Source organism: Apteryx mantelli, chromosome 31 (genome assembly GCF_036417845.1).
Source record: "Apteryx mantelli isolate bAptMan1 chromosome 31, bAptMan1.hap1, whole genome shotgun sequence".
Classification (NCBI taxonomy): domain Eukaryota; kingdom Metazoa; phylum Chordata; class Aves; order Apterygiformes; family Apterygidae; genus Apteryx; species Apteryx mantelli.
The window spans coordinates 667801-687113 of NC_090008.1; the positions used below are offsets into that span (position 1 = coordinate 667801).

The 19313-nt window shown below is 46.0% G+C and overlaps 1 protein-coding gene and 1 long non-coding RNA gene across 5 annotated transcripts in view; one reads left to right on the plus strand and one right to left on the minus strand.

The window, feature by feature from the left end:
- GATAD2B (GATA zinc finger domain containing 2B) overlaps positions 1-19313 on the plus strand; it is a 53567-nt gene that overhangs the window by 6331 nt on the left and 27923 nt on the right. For 3 of the 4 annotated variants that reach the window (XR_010886619.1, XM_067313118.1, XM_067313120.1), the window contains exon 2: positions 15571-15641. The exons of the other annotated variant lie outside the window; for it this stretch is intronic. The gene's annotated coding sequence lies outside the window, so the exon portion shown is untranslated. The remainder of the gene's footprint in view (positions 1-15570; positions 15642-19313) is intronic. 4 annotated transcript variants of the gene reach the window in all.
- On the minus strand, positions 10004-13484 carry LOC136994629 (uncharacterized). The gene is made up of 2 exons (XR_010886632.1): positions 13435-13484; positions 10004-11170 (listed from the first exon to the last, which is right to left on the minus strand). It is a non-coding gene; the product is annotated as an uncharacterized lncRNA (long non-coding RNA).

Sequence of the window (19313 nt, forward strand, 5' to 3'; positions counted from 1 at the left end):
TGTCATGGGCTTCGTTAGACTTATAGTCCTCGGAAAGCTCGTCCCCATCCATGGGAAATGAATGTGTAAGGAATGTTGAGGAAGAGACTACAGCGTTGGGATTTATTCTTTTTTATTCTCCTTGATTTTGTTACAAACATGGCATATCGTTTATAATTGCTCACTCTAAGCCCTTGGAAAAAAGGGTTTATTTAAGACAGTGTGTTGAGGAAAGAGGGATAATGGTAAACTTCAGATTGCAATTAGTTTTGTAACTCTGTCCCTTGAACATGGAATATTATCTGGTTATTTGTGATAATGGTATCCAGAATATGTCTGAAATCCTTCTGAAGACTAGCATCAGTATTTGGAATTCAAGTGCCATATAAATGTGAGGGTGTTAGAAGAGCAGCTTCCAAGCCTCCTGTCTAAAATTAGAATGAAGAACTGTGCTGAAGTGCAGAGGAATCTATAAAGAACCTCAGGGGCTTTTTTTCCACGCAGCCTTAGCGAAGTGGGAGTCAATATGACCATTTCGTATCAGTCCTACGGCTTAGGCTAGAAGTTCTGCAGAGCCGCATCCATTTTGTTTTATTTTTAATTGAAGTCTTTCAGCTTTACAGTGGCAGCAGGTATTTCCAGCTAGGTGGTGCCTACCAAGGCAGGCTTTTAAGTGCATAAATGGCTTAATAGTATTTCCCTGGATGTAGGGTGTTACTGTCCAGATCCGAGTGTTTCACTTCTTGGGGTGAGCCTGAAATTGCCCAGTCCCCACGCTAGATTAGGGACAGTCCTTGCTTGCGCAGCGATCATGAGGCCCGTCTCGTTCCTGGAGGTCCGAGCACCCCGCCGGATGATTGAAGGAGCCACGAGAGGGGAGAAATGCATTAAAAGAACATTAAGGTTGTGACCGAAGATGAAAGCTAAAGGGATTCTCGGCTAAGGCTGAAATGGACTGTGTCTCCTCCGGCACCTCGGCGCGACAGGGAGGAAGGGGGAAAGGTGTCCTGTTGTGCGCAGAGGCATTGGAGGAGCTGTGGTAGAATTTGCCCTTAACTGCACATTTCCTTGCTTTTATTGGTTTTCATCGCAGCAGTTGGCATTCTCCTAGCAGTTCTTTTCCTGTGTAAATTTTTCATGCCTTTTCTTTAAAGGCAAACATTGCTGCTGTTGAATATGCAAATGTCTTGTACTGTAGGTGGAGTGACTGGTGCCCGCTGCCTCTGAGCATGCTTGCTGCCGGAGCTGCGCATCCACGGCTCTCGGCGCTGGTGGCAAAATAGCAGCTCTGCACAGCCGCGCCGTTCTTCTGGGTGGGGAAAGGAGGCGATAACGATAATACGGTAATTTGTGGTCGTGTCCTCTTCAGTTTAACTGAGGAGTTAAAATGCCTTAAACGGTAGCATTTTAACATCCGCCTGGAGTTCGTGCCTGGTGAAGTCCGTAGTAGCGCTGCTCCTCCTGACTCCACCACGGTTCAACGCGGTGTTCTGGGGCACGTTGCAAAATGGTCATAAAGCCCCAACCACCTGAAGCTAGTAAGTATGTTTTTCCAGAGGATCCTGGGTGTAGGCCTCATTTTCTCAGAAATCTTAGAAAATGAATGCGAGAGTCCCATTTCTTTGAAAACAGTCCTTAACCAAAACCTGTCTGTCATCTTGGAAAAAAGGAAACCACCGTTTATTGCTTGTTTTCCATCTCTTGTACGTCAACTTTTGGTTATGCCCTATACTAAGTATCAGAGTAGAGCACCTGTGTTTTTTGATATGAGAAGATAAAACATTGAAATTCTACATTTCATTCATTTAATGTGCTAGTTCAGCATCATGGGCTTAGAAGCATTATCTTTATTACCAAACCTGCATAAAGATGAGTATTTTCAAACAGGCAACTGGAAGGGAGCAAGAAAACTTTCTCTATAGGGTGTCTTAAAACGGTGCCTTTCTCTGTCCAACTGTTGGAGCCTTAAATTTTGGTCTCGGATGGACATTCCTGCCTTCAAGCCACACAAGTCCCTGTAGTCTGTCTTCTAGGGAGCAGCCGGGTGCCTCTCTCCTCTCCCCAATGTGGAGATGTCCCAAGAAGCAAACTAGGGAAATAGTGTCCCGGAGGAAAGAGGCCTGAACGCTCTCTGCTCTTGTGGCAAGCCAACGTGTTGGGCCGCTTCTTATCCCTCTTCCCCTCACGTGTCCGAATACCTTCTTGTTGTGCCCTTTCCAGCAAGGAATCGATGGAGTCGGGTTTTCTTCAGGTTCTTAGCTCTGCTGCAAGGAAGGAGGATGTGTTCTTGCTGTGCTTAAAATGCCTCTTGTCCGAGGCTGACGGTGACTCTCCTCTTCCCCCCAAACTGCTCGAGCTGGTGAAGTGCTCTAGAGTTCATGCTGGTTCCCTGCTCTGCAGCGCGCGTGGGAAACTTTCTCATCGGCATCCCTGCCCGAACGCTGGCTGTGCGTGGCACTCCGCGCTACTTTGGTATCGAGTCCTACATTCGAGGAGTATGGGAGACATTAAGTGAGATGGATAACCTGAAATTCTCCTGGAGACAAGATTTTTATTGCTGACAAGTTCTTGGTTTAACAGTTTGCTTGTCTTTTTTTTTCTTTTCCTGACTGCCTAACACAGTTTGTATGAGAAGAAAGATAATTCACTTTAATGAATTATAAAACTTGTTTCACTGCAGTGGGTCTTCATTTTTCCTTTTGTCTGCAGCAGAGTCACTGTTTGAGTAGAATAAAATTAACTTAATCTCTGAAAAGACAAAAGAACTGAAACTCCTTGCTGCTGAGAGGACTTGAGGGAGGAGACAGGACATTATCTCGAAGGCCCCATATGCTCTGCCAATCATAATGTTTTGGATTTTTTTTGTTATCTAGCTTTTTAAATTTAAACACTTTGCCATTTAAAAATGATTTATGTGTACATGTATAAAACGCTTTTTTGCTTTTCCAGTCAATGTGAGCTGTATGCAGGTATCCAGAAACAAGCCGGATAGAGTTGATGAAACTGTCTGTTGCGTATTTACAAATATCTGCAGTTGTAGTCTTTCGCTTTTACGCTCTGGCTATCAAGTGTTTTTAGTAATGAACTAAAATACTTGATGAAAAAGTTACTTTCCCTTTATGCTGCAGTAACTTGCTGTTTAATCACAGGGAGTTTTTAGAAAAATGCTGTAATGCGCGTGCGAAGCTTGGACCGCTTTCCCTTTGCCTTAGTTACGTAGCCCAAGGAAGGTCCGTCTCGGGGCTGCGAGGCTGGGGAGTGGGGCCCTTAGACCCGAAAACGTGCTCGCGGGTCAGCCCAGCGGCTCCCGGTTTTAAGTTGCCTTTAAACGGCGGCTCGTGCCGATCCGCCGGACTCTGCGCTGAAGCGCTGGGTGCCGCCAGCGCAGGTGGAGACGAAGCCGCCGCCGTGTCGGAGCGATGCTCTCGGCGTGCCAAGCGAACGTCTTCGCAGCACGCCCCGGAGAGCGCCCTCGCCTGCCTCGGTAACCCACCAGGAGGGGACGAGCTTCAGGTTTCTTGTTTTTAAGAGGAAATTTTGAGTGAAAGGAAATCGATCAGACAGATGCAGACTTTGAGAGAGTTTCAAAATGGTTGCTTAGTAATAGTCCCTTGTTGTTGAATAAGTCCAAATCTAATGCATTTTCCCCTTCTATGAATCATTCCCTAACTTGCTTGTTATTAAAGTCCCTGATTCTAATTTAATTTTGGAGACTTGACAATTTTAAATACCTACTAGTGCTGTGTGATTCTGAATTGGCATTTCAATAGCTTATTGTTTCAGGGTTTGCAACAATTTCAACAAACTCGCGGCCGTATGGAAGAAAGCCGTGTTTAAATATGCACAAATACAGTCACTGGAGTATCTCTGCTTTGAATTCGGAGGCATCATTTCTAGAATTCCTCCTGGTTTAATGTAACGCTGTATATTTAGTAGCCCTGTAACGACACATGCAGCAGAGGCATGAGAGGATGCGTATCCATTACAATATACCTTTATGCTGCAAGAGGGGAAAGATGCTGGTATACTTGCTTTTAAGAGTGTCTTTAAGGGAAGGTCAGATCCTGAAAGTCTGCTGTTTAGCAATGCAGTTTTACACTACTTATCTTTTGGGTTCAGCTATGTTTAACCAGCGCATTTCGGTGAGATTTGGATAGATTGAAGCAACGATAGGTTAGGAAGCTTGTTGCAAGTCACCAAGGACGTCTTAATAAATTGCTGGGCACCACACGCGGTTTCTGATGCTTCCTTGGTGTGCTGGCGTGTCGACTTTCCTGATGGCTTGCGAGTCGGGTTCATTTGGCCCACCAGCAGCCGTCAGACGTCTCGCTTTCTCTTTCCTGTGCGTGTTTTTGTTGCCTGTGTGGGTTTTTTTGTTTTTTTTTAATCACGCTTACATTTTTATGCTAATGATGCTTGGTTTTTCACTCTCGTTTAGTCTGCTCCTCCAAAGTTTGTGGACCTGCAGTGTTGCTCTGTACACCAGTGGCTAGTTTTACAGTGCAGCGCTGACCCTTACTGAAAACAAGTGGACTCAGAAGTCAGCAGCTACTGGACGTTGTCGGCTTCCCACACTCTGTGGTGAGGATAGAAATAGGACGGCTGTCCATTCATCTTCCTGTGGGATAACACTGCTATGAAAATATTACATTGCGAGTAGTTCTTGTTGTCATGGACTGCTACCAGTCCGTGAAAATTGCCGTGGATATTAAAACCAAGGGTGTGAGGGGAACTAACCTTGGCATTATGCTGAAAATTTCTAAGGAGATAAGCAAGTCAAAGGACATATTTAAGCCTTGTTTGTGTTGTATTTTAGAGAGTATTTATAATTTCCGAGGGGTTAACCCCAGACCTGAACTGAACTGAAGTAATAGGGTTACGCCAGTGATGACTAGCCCTTCCAGAATAAAATAACTTTGGATTATGCTGAGGCAGTCCTGGCTATCTGTTCCTGCTGAACGTTGCTCTGCTTCATGCAAGTTTGCTGGTGAAACCTTGTTTTCACTTAACCAATTCCTTTGCTTTGAGATGTCAGGCTTTGAAGTTGCATTGAATGGGAGTTTAGGTTTCTAGTTTAAAAAAATTTCTCTGCTTTCCTCATGTAGTTGTGTTCCAATTTTACCAAAACATTTTTCAAATTACTTAGTGTAAGTCTGAAGCTGTGTTATGATGATGATGATCACTTGCTTGTTATTAGTTAATGACAAGGAAGGAAAAAGTCCAAAAAACATGAAGAAGAGGGAAGGGGGGAGTGGGGTTCGGGATCCCTCTCTTTTGGAAGAGAAAGGCAGCTCAAATGACAGATTTATAACCTAAGGACACCTCAGGTGGGGAATAAGCAGCGAGGGAACAGAAGAGTTCTCGTGCAATGCGCCCTGTTCTGATGGATTGCTTTACTGCCGAAAATCATCCTGTTTGGGTCCTGCTATATTTGAGACTTCCCTGTGTTCCTTGCCATAGTGAAGATCAGCGCTTGGATAATGCTCCACTGCACCAGATTTTTTCAGAAAAATAATTAGGAGGGATTTATAGTTTTTTAGATGTGTCGAGGTTAATTACAAGTAGCAACAATACAACTCTCTATCCTGACCTGCATTTTATTACTTCGGTTCTTCTGTGGAATCTCCCCTCAAGATTCAGCCTAAGATTTAGGCAGTGCTAACAAATGATGTTGCCGTATCCCTGTCCTTCAGTGATACTGGGATGTTATTGTTTTGAATTGCTGTCTTTATTACTATTCTTATATTTACAACACCAGCTGTCTGTTGCTGGATGTTTTGTTCTGGTTGAATTTAAAATTTAATAGAATTATTGTAATTAACTCTCTTTCATCCTCCTCAAAAACTGTCATGACATCTACTGCTCTTTTGAGTTGTGGGCTTTCTTCCTGTTGTAATTTCATGAGATATGTTTGTATATGAAGGCAGGCTTCGTGCTGTCTTCACACCAGGTGTCGGAAGTCTTCTGGGCTACGTCTCGTTATGAATGTGTACCTTCAAACCTAGCTGTTCTGTGTATCCGGACCCCTCTCCGGTGTGGCTGAACGCGAGAGACTCGGCTGGCCCCTGTCCCGGCGACGGGAACATCGGCCACCTTTGTCGCTTATTTTGGGGTTGTGATATCGTCGTTGTTTTGTGGGCTGGTGCGCAGCATCCAAACTGAGCTAACTCTTGCCCTGCCGTTACTTATGTGCAGTGAGATGTTAGTCCTTTGAAAAGTGACTGTATAAATTAAACTTGCCAAGTATTTAGTCCCAATAAATTAACTCTAAGTGATCACATCTGGTATATCCTACTCTTCTGGTCAGCTACCTCTCTCTTACCTTTCTGATTAGTTACCTGGGAAAACTTGAAGGTTTGTCGCGCTCGAGACCCTTGCCACCTGTCCTTTGTGTATTATATATAAGAATCACTGTAAAATCATAAATGAAGAGAATACAAGGACTTCTGGGCTAATCACCCAGCAGAGCAGGCAGGAATCAGGAGAGATTTCTCAGCTATGGATCACCTGCAGATAATGAATTGGGTTCGGGAAACAGAGCTGCATAAAAGCAGCTATTGTTAGCACTTTTGCAGACTTAGTCAAAGGCCTTTTCATAGTGGAAATAGAAGCACCCAGAGGATGGGTCCTTATGAAAGGACCCCAAAATTCAATTAAATGAATAGTTCAGTGATGTTTTACCAATACCTTTCCCCTCCTGGTCATAAAGATCTTTCAGAAACCTTGGAAGGGCAGGATAAAGGAGGGGGCAGTAGGAGAGATGTAAAGCATCTCAGCCAACCCCAATTTGTGGAAAACAGTTTTATCTTTGCTGAATCTCTGCAAGCCTTAAAACAATGATCAAAGGTCTGGAGGAAGGTGAGGAGTATGGAAAAGTGTGAAACAGTCTTTAAAATCAGAGAATGGAAATGGCTGAGGACAGGGAAAAACTGCTGAAGAAACTTTTTGCTTTGGTGGGTCGATGTAGATGAAGAGGTGAGATAAAGAAGGCTGAGTGTAGGATGGAGATTTCCCTAGGGGGAACTAGGTTTTAGAGAACTAGGTGTTTAAGGTAGTGTAATCTCCTTCTTGATACCGGCTCCCTTTTCTCCATGACATAGTGAAGAAATAAAAAGCTGCACATGCAAGACTGGGCAGAGATTCTCCCTGCAGCTCAGAGCAAAGTGTAAATACTGGTATATCATTGCAAACCAGAATGAGAACAAGCCTTCCAAAGATGGGAAACTGGTGCATTGATCATCTGGCCGTATTAAACTTAAGTGTTATTTCAGTTTCTACAATGTGCCTGATGTAAACTCGGAGCTAAGATATGCAGTGTATGAAATCAGAGTCTTGGATGTAAATTGACACAATGCTAGCTCTTCAAACCATCAAAAGATAGGTCAGTTTTTTTAACTTATGTCAAGGACAAACAGCTTTAAGTCTTTTTTAACCACCTATATTGCAGTAGCTTCCAGAAAGATATGTTGGGGTTTGTGTATGTTCATTGTAGCTAAAAATCAAGCTGCTTTTACTTATCCTTCCAGCTTGAAGTACCCAGCTTTGAAATCCTTGGCTGGGGGTGAGATGGAAAAATAACTTGTTCAGCAAGCATCAAATACGGACTCGGTTTGGGGGAAATAAATTTCAGATGTGAAGACCCAGCTGACAATACATTGCTTAGGTACGAGTGTTTAGAGAGAGCCAGCAAAAACATCTCAATTCAGAGTTTAAACTGAGGAGAGGGTCAGTTTTTCTGCAGTCAGGCCCAAGCAGGGCTCTGTGGCAGATAAGGCCGGTCTGTGGAGGGAAATGAAAAGTCGGGGCGGTGATGTACGAGAGGGGCAATGCCGGTGAAACGGCTAGCAGCCTCCAGTGCCGGCTGAACTTGGGAAGCGTCTTCTGGCTACTGCCAGGTTGGTCTTCTCAGGGACTGGTCTAGGAACAGCCATGGCACGGCTGCTGCGTGCTGTGGAAGGAGAAGGTTGTCGTTTTGGTAAGAGCTTGTAGTTGGGAGGAGACCGCGAGGAAGCGCTCTTTGCTCTTCCGCTAGGTAGATGGCTCCCGTATTTCTAGCGTCCAAGCAGATGCTGTCGGGTAGGAAGCTGGTGGAAGGCGAGGGAGAGCTCTGTGGGGGAAGCCGCCTAAGGGGCTCTAAGGAGCCCATCTCCGGGCGGATGGGCTGCATGGGTGGGTGATGACGTGAACCGTGGCGCATCTCAGGGGCCGAGGGCTTCTTCCAGAGGTCTCCGCTTCCTAACGTGATATATTCTTGGAGGGACACAATCCTTCCCCCCGCCCAGGTTCCCAAAACATATAGTTTCTTCAAGCAGAACAACAAATCTTGGTTAAGATTTCTGAAGGATTCTGAACTGTTCTAAATAACATATTTGGACTGTCTTTTAAAGTGCTGATTTCTTATTCTGTGATTCACTCCTCCCTCCTGTCTTCAGCGACCTGGCACTTGGTCTGCTGTTCAACACTTTCAGTGGACACGTAGCCTGAAAATGAATCTTATTGGGGCCCAAATGACCACCTCATTAGTTTATAAATCTATGGTAACTACCATGTAATTACAGCCTAATTAGTTATTTCCCCCTTTGTAAACTAAATTGTTCCATTTTATCTAATAAGGCAAACTCAGATAGTACCATTGCTTACAGTGGTGTTGAAACTCTGGTTTAATTACCAGATTCTCTGCAGCCCGTAGGTTGACTAAATACATGATAGTTACTGAGTATTACAGATTACATGGTTGTTTGTGCACTGTGTAATAGGTTTATTTTTAGAAGATGATTTGATAATGCTTTCAGCATGTAAAACCAGTGAAACCTGTGTGTGCTATCTTGAAAAAGATGTAATTTGCAAGTTGGTCACTTAGGCTTGCTCCGCAAATAAATGAAATATAGTACCAATATTTAATTACATTCAGGGAGTCTCTCCAAATTTACTATAGCACTCTTGTTAACCTTTGATTATCACAATCTTGTAATTTGCAACCAAAACCGGAATGTCCCATTTCACCAGGTATTTCAGCTTATGTTAACGCAAACAATTTCCATCCAAACTGTTGACACACTGGATTGCTATTTTGTGTTTTGCAAACAAAACTTTGTGCAAGGTTTTGAAGTAATCTGTTGGTTCATCGGCTTTGGAAAATACTTGAACATACTCATTAATGGAGTGGATTTTGGACAAGTCTGTTTGCAGTAAAGGGTGCAGCATGGGGAGACTGGTGAGCCTTAGGTCTTTGACTTGGATAGGATAAGAATAAGTGATAAAATGTATTGAAAATATATTATGAAAACAATAAGCGTGTTCAAAATCTGTTCCAAACCTGCTTTTAACCTATTACCAGTGCCTGCCAGAAGTGTAAAAGTAGGAGTTTGCGCGCGGTGAGCGTCAGCAGCGCAGCCGGCTCTGCGTCGCTTTCTCATTCACGCGCCCCATTCTGACTTGTGAAGACATGGGCAATATTGGCTTTATTTCTGCTGTAGGCTTTAGAAAAAAACAGAATTCAATATTCACATCAGTTCTGTGGGTGTGGGGTTTTTCTGTTTGTTTGTTTTTAAGTTGATTATGAAAAGTTGCTTGCGGCTTAGTCAACAAAGTCGGACTAAGAGAGATGTGACCTGTCTCTGTCCTTGTTGCTTTCTGAGGAACTGCTTGGTATGCTGGAAACTTAAAATACGTGCTAATCCTTTAATGAGGCCTCAAACCTGTCAAGATCACGCTCACTACTTGGCTACCTTACTTCAGTACCATGCTAGATCAGGCAAGAACAGCACAATTGCACAAATCTATAAAGCATAATGGTCAAAATGTTTTATTAGAATTGATTATAAACAGTTTGTGGGTGCTGCTAGTCATAGCTCAGTTCCATATGTGAGGCTGAAAAAGAAACGGAGATAGCTATTATTAAAGCTATATGGAAGACTCTTCTTACTATAGCCAAAGGATGGATTTGCTATAGGTGGATGCAAAAAGACTTGCATTTGAGCAGCAATTTTTCCCCTGTTGATTTTTTTTTTGTAGTATTTAAAGAAAACCCTATGTAATATGGGACATGTAGACTTCTGCTCTTTGAGCTGTTCAGTGCAAATTGTGGAGCAAGTCTTTCTTATGGTATAAATTTCTTTGGAAATTGATTAGAAGCCTGTCTCTGTGGGTTTCTGAATTGAAGGCACCTGAGCTGAAGTGTGAGCAACTGTTGCTGGTATAAATGGATAGGTTGAGAAATGGGGTTGAGGGTTTCATGGTTTGTCTTCTCTTCTCCCCTACTGCCTCGCTGACCTTAAAGTGTCTTACTTGAACAGTTCTGCGTTCTGTTTAGTGTTGAGGATCGATTTGTTCGGACACTGCTTTGGAAATGCAATTCAGCAACTAAAGAGAGTAAAAATAATCTACTGGATTTGCGTATTATAAGTAAGAGTAGCTAAAGCATGAAATACGATGAATCTCATTCCACATCTGGATGTGCAAGACCGTGTGTGTTTTGGTGTCAGTAGCAGCTGGGTACCAGTGTCTGAAAGTAAATGTGCTCCAGTGCCGCTCTCCTTTACACCAAAGTTGTTGGCGGCTTGTTCCTTTTTGGGAGAATGATACGGATTGAGAAGTCAGGAGTGTATTTAACCTCTGTTGGTAGATGTTAACCTGAAAGTGCCAATGCCGTATTTATCGTGAAAGCGGTGAAGACCTGTTGTAAACGCATTATAAGCTAATGTCCTCTTAACTAATTCATGTTGCTGAATTTGCATCCAGCTTCAGGACAGTGGGTTTTGATAGGCTGAAGCTCCCAGCAGATGTTTTCTGGGAACAGCTGTTGAGAACAAGTCTGCTGTAGTTTGCGCTGTGTTGCCTCATGGTGGCCAAATATTCTTTTGCTACCTTGCTATTTTTGTACCAAATAGTTGTAGGACTTTATTCTGGTGGTGAAACAGTCTTGGTAAGAGCAGGGTTCATGGGTGTTCAGTGGCTGGAGGAGGTTGGCTCACAGTTCTCAGGAATCTCACAGGCTTTTTTTACACCACTGAGTAAATTTTCATGGTCATGAGGTTCCTCAGATGCCCACAGCTTTTATGTTGCTTCCTAATCATGAAGTTACCTCTCATCCAGTCACTCTCTCTGAGGTCATTTCTGACTCTTTCTCCGCGTGGCCTTCGATTCCGTTCGCTTCCTTTCTTGCATTTCATCTTCAGTCATTTGCTTCCACCTGTAGAATTCAGAGCATCATTTCCTCTGAAATAGGGATCCTGCTTTTCTTTAGCCCTATACAAAGCATTGTGTAGGTGTGCTGCAATACGAGGAGCTACGGGAATTTGTCTTTGAAACTTAGTTTTACACACATGTAGTACTTCAGCTTAAGGCTTGATTAAATCTGTTTTCTCTGTAGGAGTCCAATCTCAGGTAAAGTGAGTGGGTTGAGTGGCACCTGTATGTGTTTTGAAGATGTGGGCATCACTAGATACCCTGGGCGATGCTCCAAACTCCGCAGGTACCATCTCTTTGTATCTCCATGTATGCATTAGTCTGAGTAAGAATGCTCAAAGGGAGATGACAGGCTTGGGTCTAGGTGCTCTTTGGGGAGGACCACAGGAGATGAGACTGGCAGGCCAGCGTGTCTCGGCTGTGTGCTTGAAAACGACTGGGGCAGCGAAACCTGACTAGAGGGGGAATGGGGTGTCCGAGGTCCTGTACAGCGGTCTGAACGAGTGGGGAACAACCGCCGGCTGGCCAAAACTCTGGTGTCCTAGTTTTAGGAGGGACAGGCGGGGAAGGGTTGGTGGTAGACACAGCAGCAAAATGGTGAGACCCCAGAGCTGAAGCCTTCAAAGGCCTTGGAGCCCTAGCCTGGGAGGCCTGGGGCCTCGAGGCTTGGTGTGGCGGACCTCTGATGAGAGAGGAGTGCAGACCTCGCTAGGAGGAGGCTGGATCATTTATTTCTGGATAAGAAGGGAAATCAAATCCAAACCAACAGCTAGGATGTCTGAAACCATCTGGATGTCTGAAACCAGGTGGCTCAGGACAGCATAGTCGGAGAGCGGACTGATGGGGTGGGATTGGGCTCCAGACTCCGTGGCGTTTGTTCTCTTGGTGTTGGGAGATGCCCTTCTCCGAGGAGCAGGGATGCATCTGTGTGTGCTGCTAGTTCACCCTTGGACCGTGGTTGCGTGGCTTGGGCTGTCCTGGCTCCGCGGAGGTTTCTGAGCTCTGCCGACGTTACGGGCGTTGAGAGAAGGGAGGCTGCGCGCCCGTGAGATGAGTGGAGGAAAGAGGTGCCGCTCCTCCGTGGTCCGTCTCCTCCGGCAGCGCCCCGTGCTCAGGGAGCGCTGCTGGGACCTGGCCGTGCAGGTGCGATCCCACATCTGGGAGACGTTTCGAGGATGCAGCGATAGACCGGGGCCAAGGCGAGCGGCGTGCTGTCCCCGGCAGGCTCCTGGGGGCGGCAGGTCCGCGGCGGGTCGCCGCCGCCGCTGAGGGCATCCCGGGAAGCGCTGAGCTGCTGCCGCGCCACGGAGGAAATGGTTTGACGCCTTCCACGATCCGACGCTCCGGCGAAGCGGCTTCCCCCGGCCTCGGGTCCGAGGGTGCCGAGGAGGCGCCAGCCGCCGGGGCCGAGGGCTCCGCTCCTGGGGCGGTGTCTCTACCGACCGATTCTCCATGTTGATGGAATCTCTCTTTTTTTTTTTTTAAAAAAAAAAAAAAAAAGGCTGTTTTGGGACCTAAACAGTTAAAATAACATTGGAGGAAAAGAGCTCTCATGAATGAAGACAAAGTTTGGCGAGGTGCCAGGAGCTGCTGGCGCGGTGGGGGAGGGGGGCGGCAGCTAACTGACTTTTATACCACAAACGACTTAAAAAAAAATTAAGAGATAATTCCATGTCCTGAGGTTACAAACCGGCTGCAACTGGTTTTTTTTCTTTTTTTTTTTCCTTTTCCCCTGCCCCCGCTAGGCATCATGGGTAAAAGTAAGCATCCCCCTTTTCTTTTGTTTAATATAACAGTACAGCGCATGATTGGCAGGGAAGTGCCCGTTTTGAGACAGGGTTTCTGCAGGTCCCCAGAGGGGGATGGCACGCGGGGCCGCCCATGCTCTTCGGAGAGGGCTCCTCGTAAAAAAGGCGCTCTCGCTCTCCCTCCCTCCCTCCCCCGGCTCGCTCGCCTCTCTCTTTCCCCCCTTCTTTTCTCTCTGTCTCTAATTTTCTTGACAACTAGAGGAGGCAGCAGGAATATTGTACCTGTAAGTATTCTTTAGACTGTCCTTTTTTTTTCTTTTTTTTTTAACAGACAAAAGGCTCTTTGTGGATTATCAGATCTGCTTTTTCTCTCCTTTTTTTTTTTTTTTAACATGAGTTTGGAAGCTAAATGTAATGTCTTTACAGAATATTTTAAGGAGAAAACTAGCACTGTTGCTTGTATTTGCTGTTGGAGCGGTTCCCTCCCCCCTTTCCCCCTACCCTGCAAAAAAAATCCCACCTCCGCTCAGGTTCCTCGGCGCTAGCATCGGTATTCGCGTGCAGTTGCTGAATGCGACCCTCCCCGGGCTAAAGCTGCACGGGAAGGCTTATTTCGGGTATTAAAAAAAAAAAAAAAAATTCTTTTGTCTGTAGTGCTGATGGTTTGATGTAATAGCTTCCCCCCCCCTTTTTTCCCCCCCCCTTTTCATGTCAGCTCCAGCCCCTCTCCGTGAATGGAGGCAGCCAGCTGACGGCGAGCGCTGGCCCGGCGCCAGGCGGGAGCTGCGTGTGCGTGTGCAGTGTACACAGCGCACAAAGGGAAGGCCTGCAGTCGAGGAAATCACGGGCTATTATATAAGGGAGCCTGCGTCATCCCTGCTTGCTCAGGCTGACGGATGGGGAGTAGAGGTGGAGGAGGATTAAGGCGACCGCTCTCCCCCCCCACCCCCCGCTCCGTTTTGCCCCGCTTTATTTTTCAATGACCGGTTTCGTCGAGGGTGGGGAGGTGTTTCCGAGCTTTCCCCGAAACGTGCCATTGCAGCCAAATTCCTCGTGAAGCAGGGGGAATATATATATATGTATTTTTTCCCCCCTTGGGGGTGGGGGGGCAAAAAGCATCTCTTTTCCCCCCCCCCAGTCTGCCAAGCTCCGCTTGTGCTCTGGAGGGGTGACGCGTAAGGAGTGTCGTGGTGGATACAGCAGCTTTGCTTGCTCCAGGAACTCTTTCTAATAAATCAACCTTGCTAAAAACGAGAACTCGGGAATGGCAGATAAGAGCGTAAATATTATCATTTGCTCCCTCTCCTTTTCCTTGATGGTTGTCGGTGATTGGAAAAGAAGTACTTTTTTGCATACCATCTGCTCCACACAGTTAGGTTCGTACTGTACAAAAGTCAACACATGGCAGCAAAATTATAGCGTGTTCTGAGCTTCCAGGCGCCTGGACGGGGCCGATTTGGGTTCGTTCTGCTGGGGCTGGTGTTGTGTTTCATTAGCTGTTAACTGCCGTGCAATTCCTATACTCCACTGCAGTTATGGGCATTTTGCTCAGTGAGAGCGAGTTGATTTAGAAGTTGTAATATTGTCTTACCGACCACGGCGATTCTGTCCATTCATTTTTATTTGCTTTCTAGATGTGTTGTACCTCTCGGAGCTCGAATTTGTGGGAGAAAGGAGAATTAAGCATGCACGTTAATGAATAGAAGTGTCGTAACGTTGCTGTTGTCTTTATGCGAGTACTTACGTTTGCTCTGATCATTCAGATCTGAGGAACTGGTTAGGAAGGGAAAACAGCGGAACTGTTTAACGAGTTTGCGCTGAAATGACTATAAGAATTTATGGTCTGCTGCAATCTAGAGACAGCTCCCTGATTCTGTTGAAAACTAGTCTCACGGTTTGTCTTCTAAAATATTTCCTTTGTCTTATTTTTGACTCTTGTGTATCTAAATAGTAGTGAAAAACCCTTGCTTAACCCCCCAATTTATGAATGACTTCTTTTTTTTCTGTAACACTTGGTGAATTTTTAAAGAATCTGTCAGTGATTTTCTCTTTGTTAAGGGTCTGTTTAGGATTGTGTGTTTCTTTAGACTGATGCATGTTCTGTTCTTGATAAAATCTTTGTGATAGGCCTACATGTTTTCTTTCTTACCTTCCAAAAAATTCCTTCACGCAGTTGTAGCATAGTATTTCTCTTTGCAGCTTACACAATAATACGAACTGAGTGTAGTATTTCTTGACAACTTACAATCTGTAGCATCAGGATTCAAAGAGCAGCACGTTTTTATTTGATAGCGTTTTTTTTTGTGTGTGTGTGTCAGTGTTCTTGCAGATCTCTCTTCAGACTGCCTAGCCGTTAAGTCATAATTACCTTTTTGGGTTATTATCCTTTTTATAGTATTGTATGGAAATGCTCGTCTTGGGAGCCAGCCATTTTGTGTGTGCTGTGTTGAAATGCATTTTACGACATAGATGTTGGTTTGTATTCAGCCTAGATGGAAGTTAAGATGTTGTAGCGTTGCATATGTCAGGCTCTCGTGAGCCCCTAGACAAATGATTTCATCATACGGTGCTGGTTAGCTGCCCCAGCAGGTTCAGAATGAGAAGCCAAAATGTGTGAAATCTTTAGTTTACATATGGGCTTGTTCTGTTTTTTAAGTGTGCAACTGGAATATTGGAAGTCAGATGTGCGAAAGTGGCTTTTGAACAGCAAGACTGGAGCGTATTAAGGTAAGTTGGACCTTGTTTCATTAGTGTGTATAAATATGATTTCTGCTCCATAAGCTTACCAGAATAGGCCAAATCCAGCTGAAGATTTAAACAGCTTTTATTCCATTGATATACTATTTTTAAATATATTAAGTAAGATATGGCACAATTCTTGTTGTTTCAAGTTACCAAGATGGTGGCAGAGCTTTTTGGATTGATATCTCCCTAATCAGTTAGTTGTGCACCACTGAAAAACATAACGCTTTTCACCAGCCTGTGCCTAGGCTGGGTGCACAGCTCAAGTTTTCTTTCTCTGCAAATATTATGGATAATGTGGGAATGCTGTTTTTGAATTGAATGTTGGTGCAAATACCTGAGTGGCCGAGTCAAGAAGCTGCTATAGCACAGTGTTAAGTCTTTTGTATGTGAGTAGAGCGGGTTACTTCTTTTCCCCAAACCCTGTATGTTACGAATGTATTTGTTCTAGTAATCCAACTTGTTTGCTTTTTTTTGAACTAATACAGCTCCAAATGCTTCTGAATTGTGTTTGAAGTGTCTGTTTTCCCTTGGGTTTTATTTAATCGGCCATGTGAGTGTGCGTGCGCGCGCATGTGTGTACATGCACTGCTTCTGAAGTCTCTGCTCCCCGTGGGGTTGAATCCATTTGGCTGTGTAGTTCCTGTTGGTGAACTGGGGCAAAATCTTGTATGCTGTTGTCTGAAATCGAGGCTAAAGTTGGAAGCAATGCGGAGACGCTGATTTGGGCTGAGAGTCCGGCACTCCTCAAATGGCAGAAGGGAGATTTTGCTACTGGGCGTCTCACTCTTGCTCCCCCGGGTTGCCTGTGCTAAGGGTCTGCTTCGATAGCGTGGAAGAGCAAAAATACTGGGATTTACTGAACATTGCAGTCTCATTTACTGGACGCGCGTGTCAGCGACTGAAGGATTGGGTCCTTCTCGTTGAAGATGGTGACTGAAACCTGTTCTTGTCTGTTTGGAAATTAGGGGCTTCTCTGCCCTTCCACGCAGCATCACTCACTCGGCAGTGCCTGCGCTTTTGGAAGGGACGTTGCTGTATGTTTCTGTGCTTTCTTCCCTATCGGGCTGGAAAAAAAGGTGGCCTGTTCTTCCGAGGCATCGTGAAGGTGTGGTGGGCTTTGCACGTGGATGAGCTTGCGCTCGCTGCCCTTGGGAAGAGCAGAAATTAGTCTCTTGCAAAATAGTCCTCTCAAAGTGTTTAGGATGCTTCCAATCTCCTGAAATTATTGTAGAGGCCTGTCTACAGCTACGTTCTGTTCTCACTTCTCTATTAGTGGCATTGGCAGTTGTCCTTTACCACTACTTCCTACTAGGAGTTTTCAGATAACATTTTCAAAGGACTGTGCAAACTTATTCCTCATTTAAGCATTGCTGTGTTTCTTTTGGTACCAGTCCTCTCTTTCCCTTTTCCATAGGGGTCTAACCAGACACTAGTGGCCTGCTTGCTTTGTGGATTTTCGCTCCTATGTGGATATATACATACGCATGAACATGTGTGCGTAATACGTTCGCGCGTACTCCATCGCTCCCGCAAAATGCTCAGTGTCTGCTGGGTCTGACCACCGCACTGTAATGCAGAGGGGGGTTAGCAGGATGGTGTTACTGGGAGCCCGAGGTTCCTACCGGCCTCCTGGACAAGTAATCTGCGTAGATAAACTACCCAGAGCAACTTCCTCGCTGCTGCTCTCTCCCTCTTCGCCGGAGCTGGGCGATTCAGCGTGCTTTAGGGGTCTCCTTGTGCCCTGTGGAGCACCGCGAGTGCCCTAAACCGGGGGAGGACCGATGGATGTGCTTGTGGCGCTTAGTCCTCCGAGAAGGGTCGGCTGGGCCAGCGCTGTCTTCTCCACTTACCTGGCTTGGCGTTGCCAGGGCCAGGCCTCCACGTTGATGCAACTGTCCAAAGTTGCCTCATTAACCCTGTCTGTGCATCTGCCGCTTACAGAGGCGATTCCTTACCTGAATGGTGAAGGAACGAGAGCAAAGATAAACGTGAGCTCCGCATGTAGCACATCTCCCTTGGCTCCGCGTCGCGCTGCGCGCGGGTCCCTCGGACGTGCTGCCCGGCCGGTGACGTGGCGCCTCTTGCCGAGGCCTTGCTGCTTCCCTTTGTGGAAGACCAGTGGCTTCCTGAGGAACGGCACGAGGGCCGGCCTCTGGTTTGTGCTTCTCTTCTCCGTCACGGACGCTCACGCTCCCTGCCTTGGAGGCAGGAGCCCGGGTAGGCAGCCCTGCTGCTGGCGACGTCTGCGCGACAGCTCTGCTCGTAGTGACTCCTTGTGCTGCTTGAGCAGAGATGACTAAGGAAGGTGGAAACCGCTTGTTATTGGGTGGGGGAGGAGGGACTGGTGAGACCTGGTGTCGCTGGAGACACGTGGCCAGGGAATTTTTTCCTTTAAGAAATGTCAGGCTTGGTCTGTTGAGGAGTCCGTCTTACCTCTGGTGTCCATGACGGTGGCCAGTATAAACAGCCTCACAGGAAGGCATCAGTAACGTTGCCAAAAGTATTTTGGAGTACTCTGCAAAACGTTTTCGTCCTTGCTGGTTCGGAGAGGAGGCAGCTTTGAGATTCCTCACGGCGTTGTCCGTAGAGGAGGAGGAAAGGAGGAAATCGTTTGCTTTGCCTGGCTTGAGGATGGAGCAGCAGAGCGTCCCGCCTGCAGCAACGCCTTGGTCTTGGCTGATGCATGCTTCATGGGATGATCCTGCACGGCCGACGGGCACCTGGAGGAGGGCGGGAAGCCCAGGCCGAGGAGCTCGAAGTCCTGCAGTGGAAGGTGTCTGGGCTTCCTGCCGCAGCTTCTGGGCGTCCTGGCCTTGGCCTCAGCTTCTCTCTACCAGTTCTTGGACCCCTGGATGAGAAGGGGGAAGTGTAGGTTGCACCTCGCAGTCTGGATCATATTCAAAGGTATAAACTGGAGAGTTTCTGTCTCTGTTTTTTCTGCACCTGCAAGCACTGGTCTGAAGCCTCCCTCTCTGCCCTTAGAGAGGTCGGGCGATGCCTGTTCCTACAGGAGATTGTTGATCATGTGCCATTTTGTTTTCTAAAGTTTTCTTTCTGGGTGTTGCCGGTAGTTGGTCGGGTAGATAGAACAGCACAGACTGTCAAGCGGAGACGTTTTCATGGTTTTCTTTCAGCTTCGTGTGTAAGCTTGCCCATCGATTAGTTCTAGAGGGTCTGAGTATTGGGTGGATGGTGCGGTTGGTCATGTAGGACTCGAGGAAGGCAAAGCTGTGGGTTAACAAAATGAAGGAGCTCTGAAAAGAGCATGTGATGGAGTTGTCGTGTCCTGGAGCTCCAGCTTCACTGAATAAGCTCAAGTTGAAGCTCACTTTCGCTACTGCTGCCAACTTTCTGTTGCTCGGTGCCATCTTCAAGTAAATCTCAGAATGACACTTAATCTGTACAGCCTTGTATAGGTTGCATGTTAAGAATTGTGTATAACTAGTCCCTAGATATACTTGCTTCTCTAGTATAATATTCATTTTTTAGCTGAGCTCACTTGTTCCAGCTTTTAAAATAGTGGGCTTTTTTTTTTTTGCATGGTGTGTGCAATTGTGGGTGCTGTATCAAATATAAATAGAAAATTGGGCTGCTGCTTTGTTTGTCTGGGAATGGAAAACCTGTATTTCTAGCACCAGAGAAGTGAAACTGCCT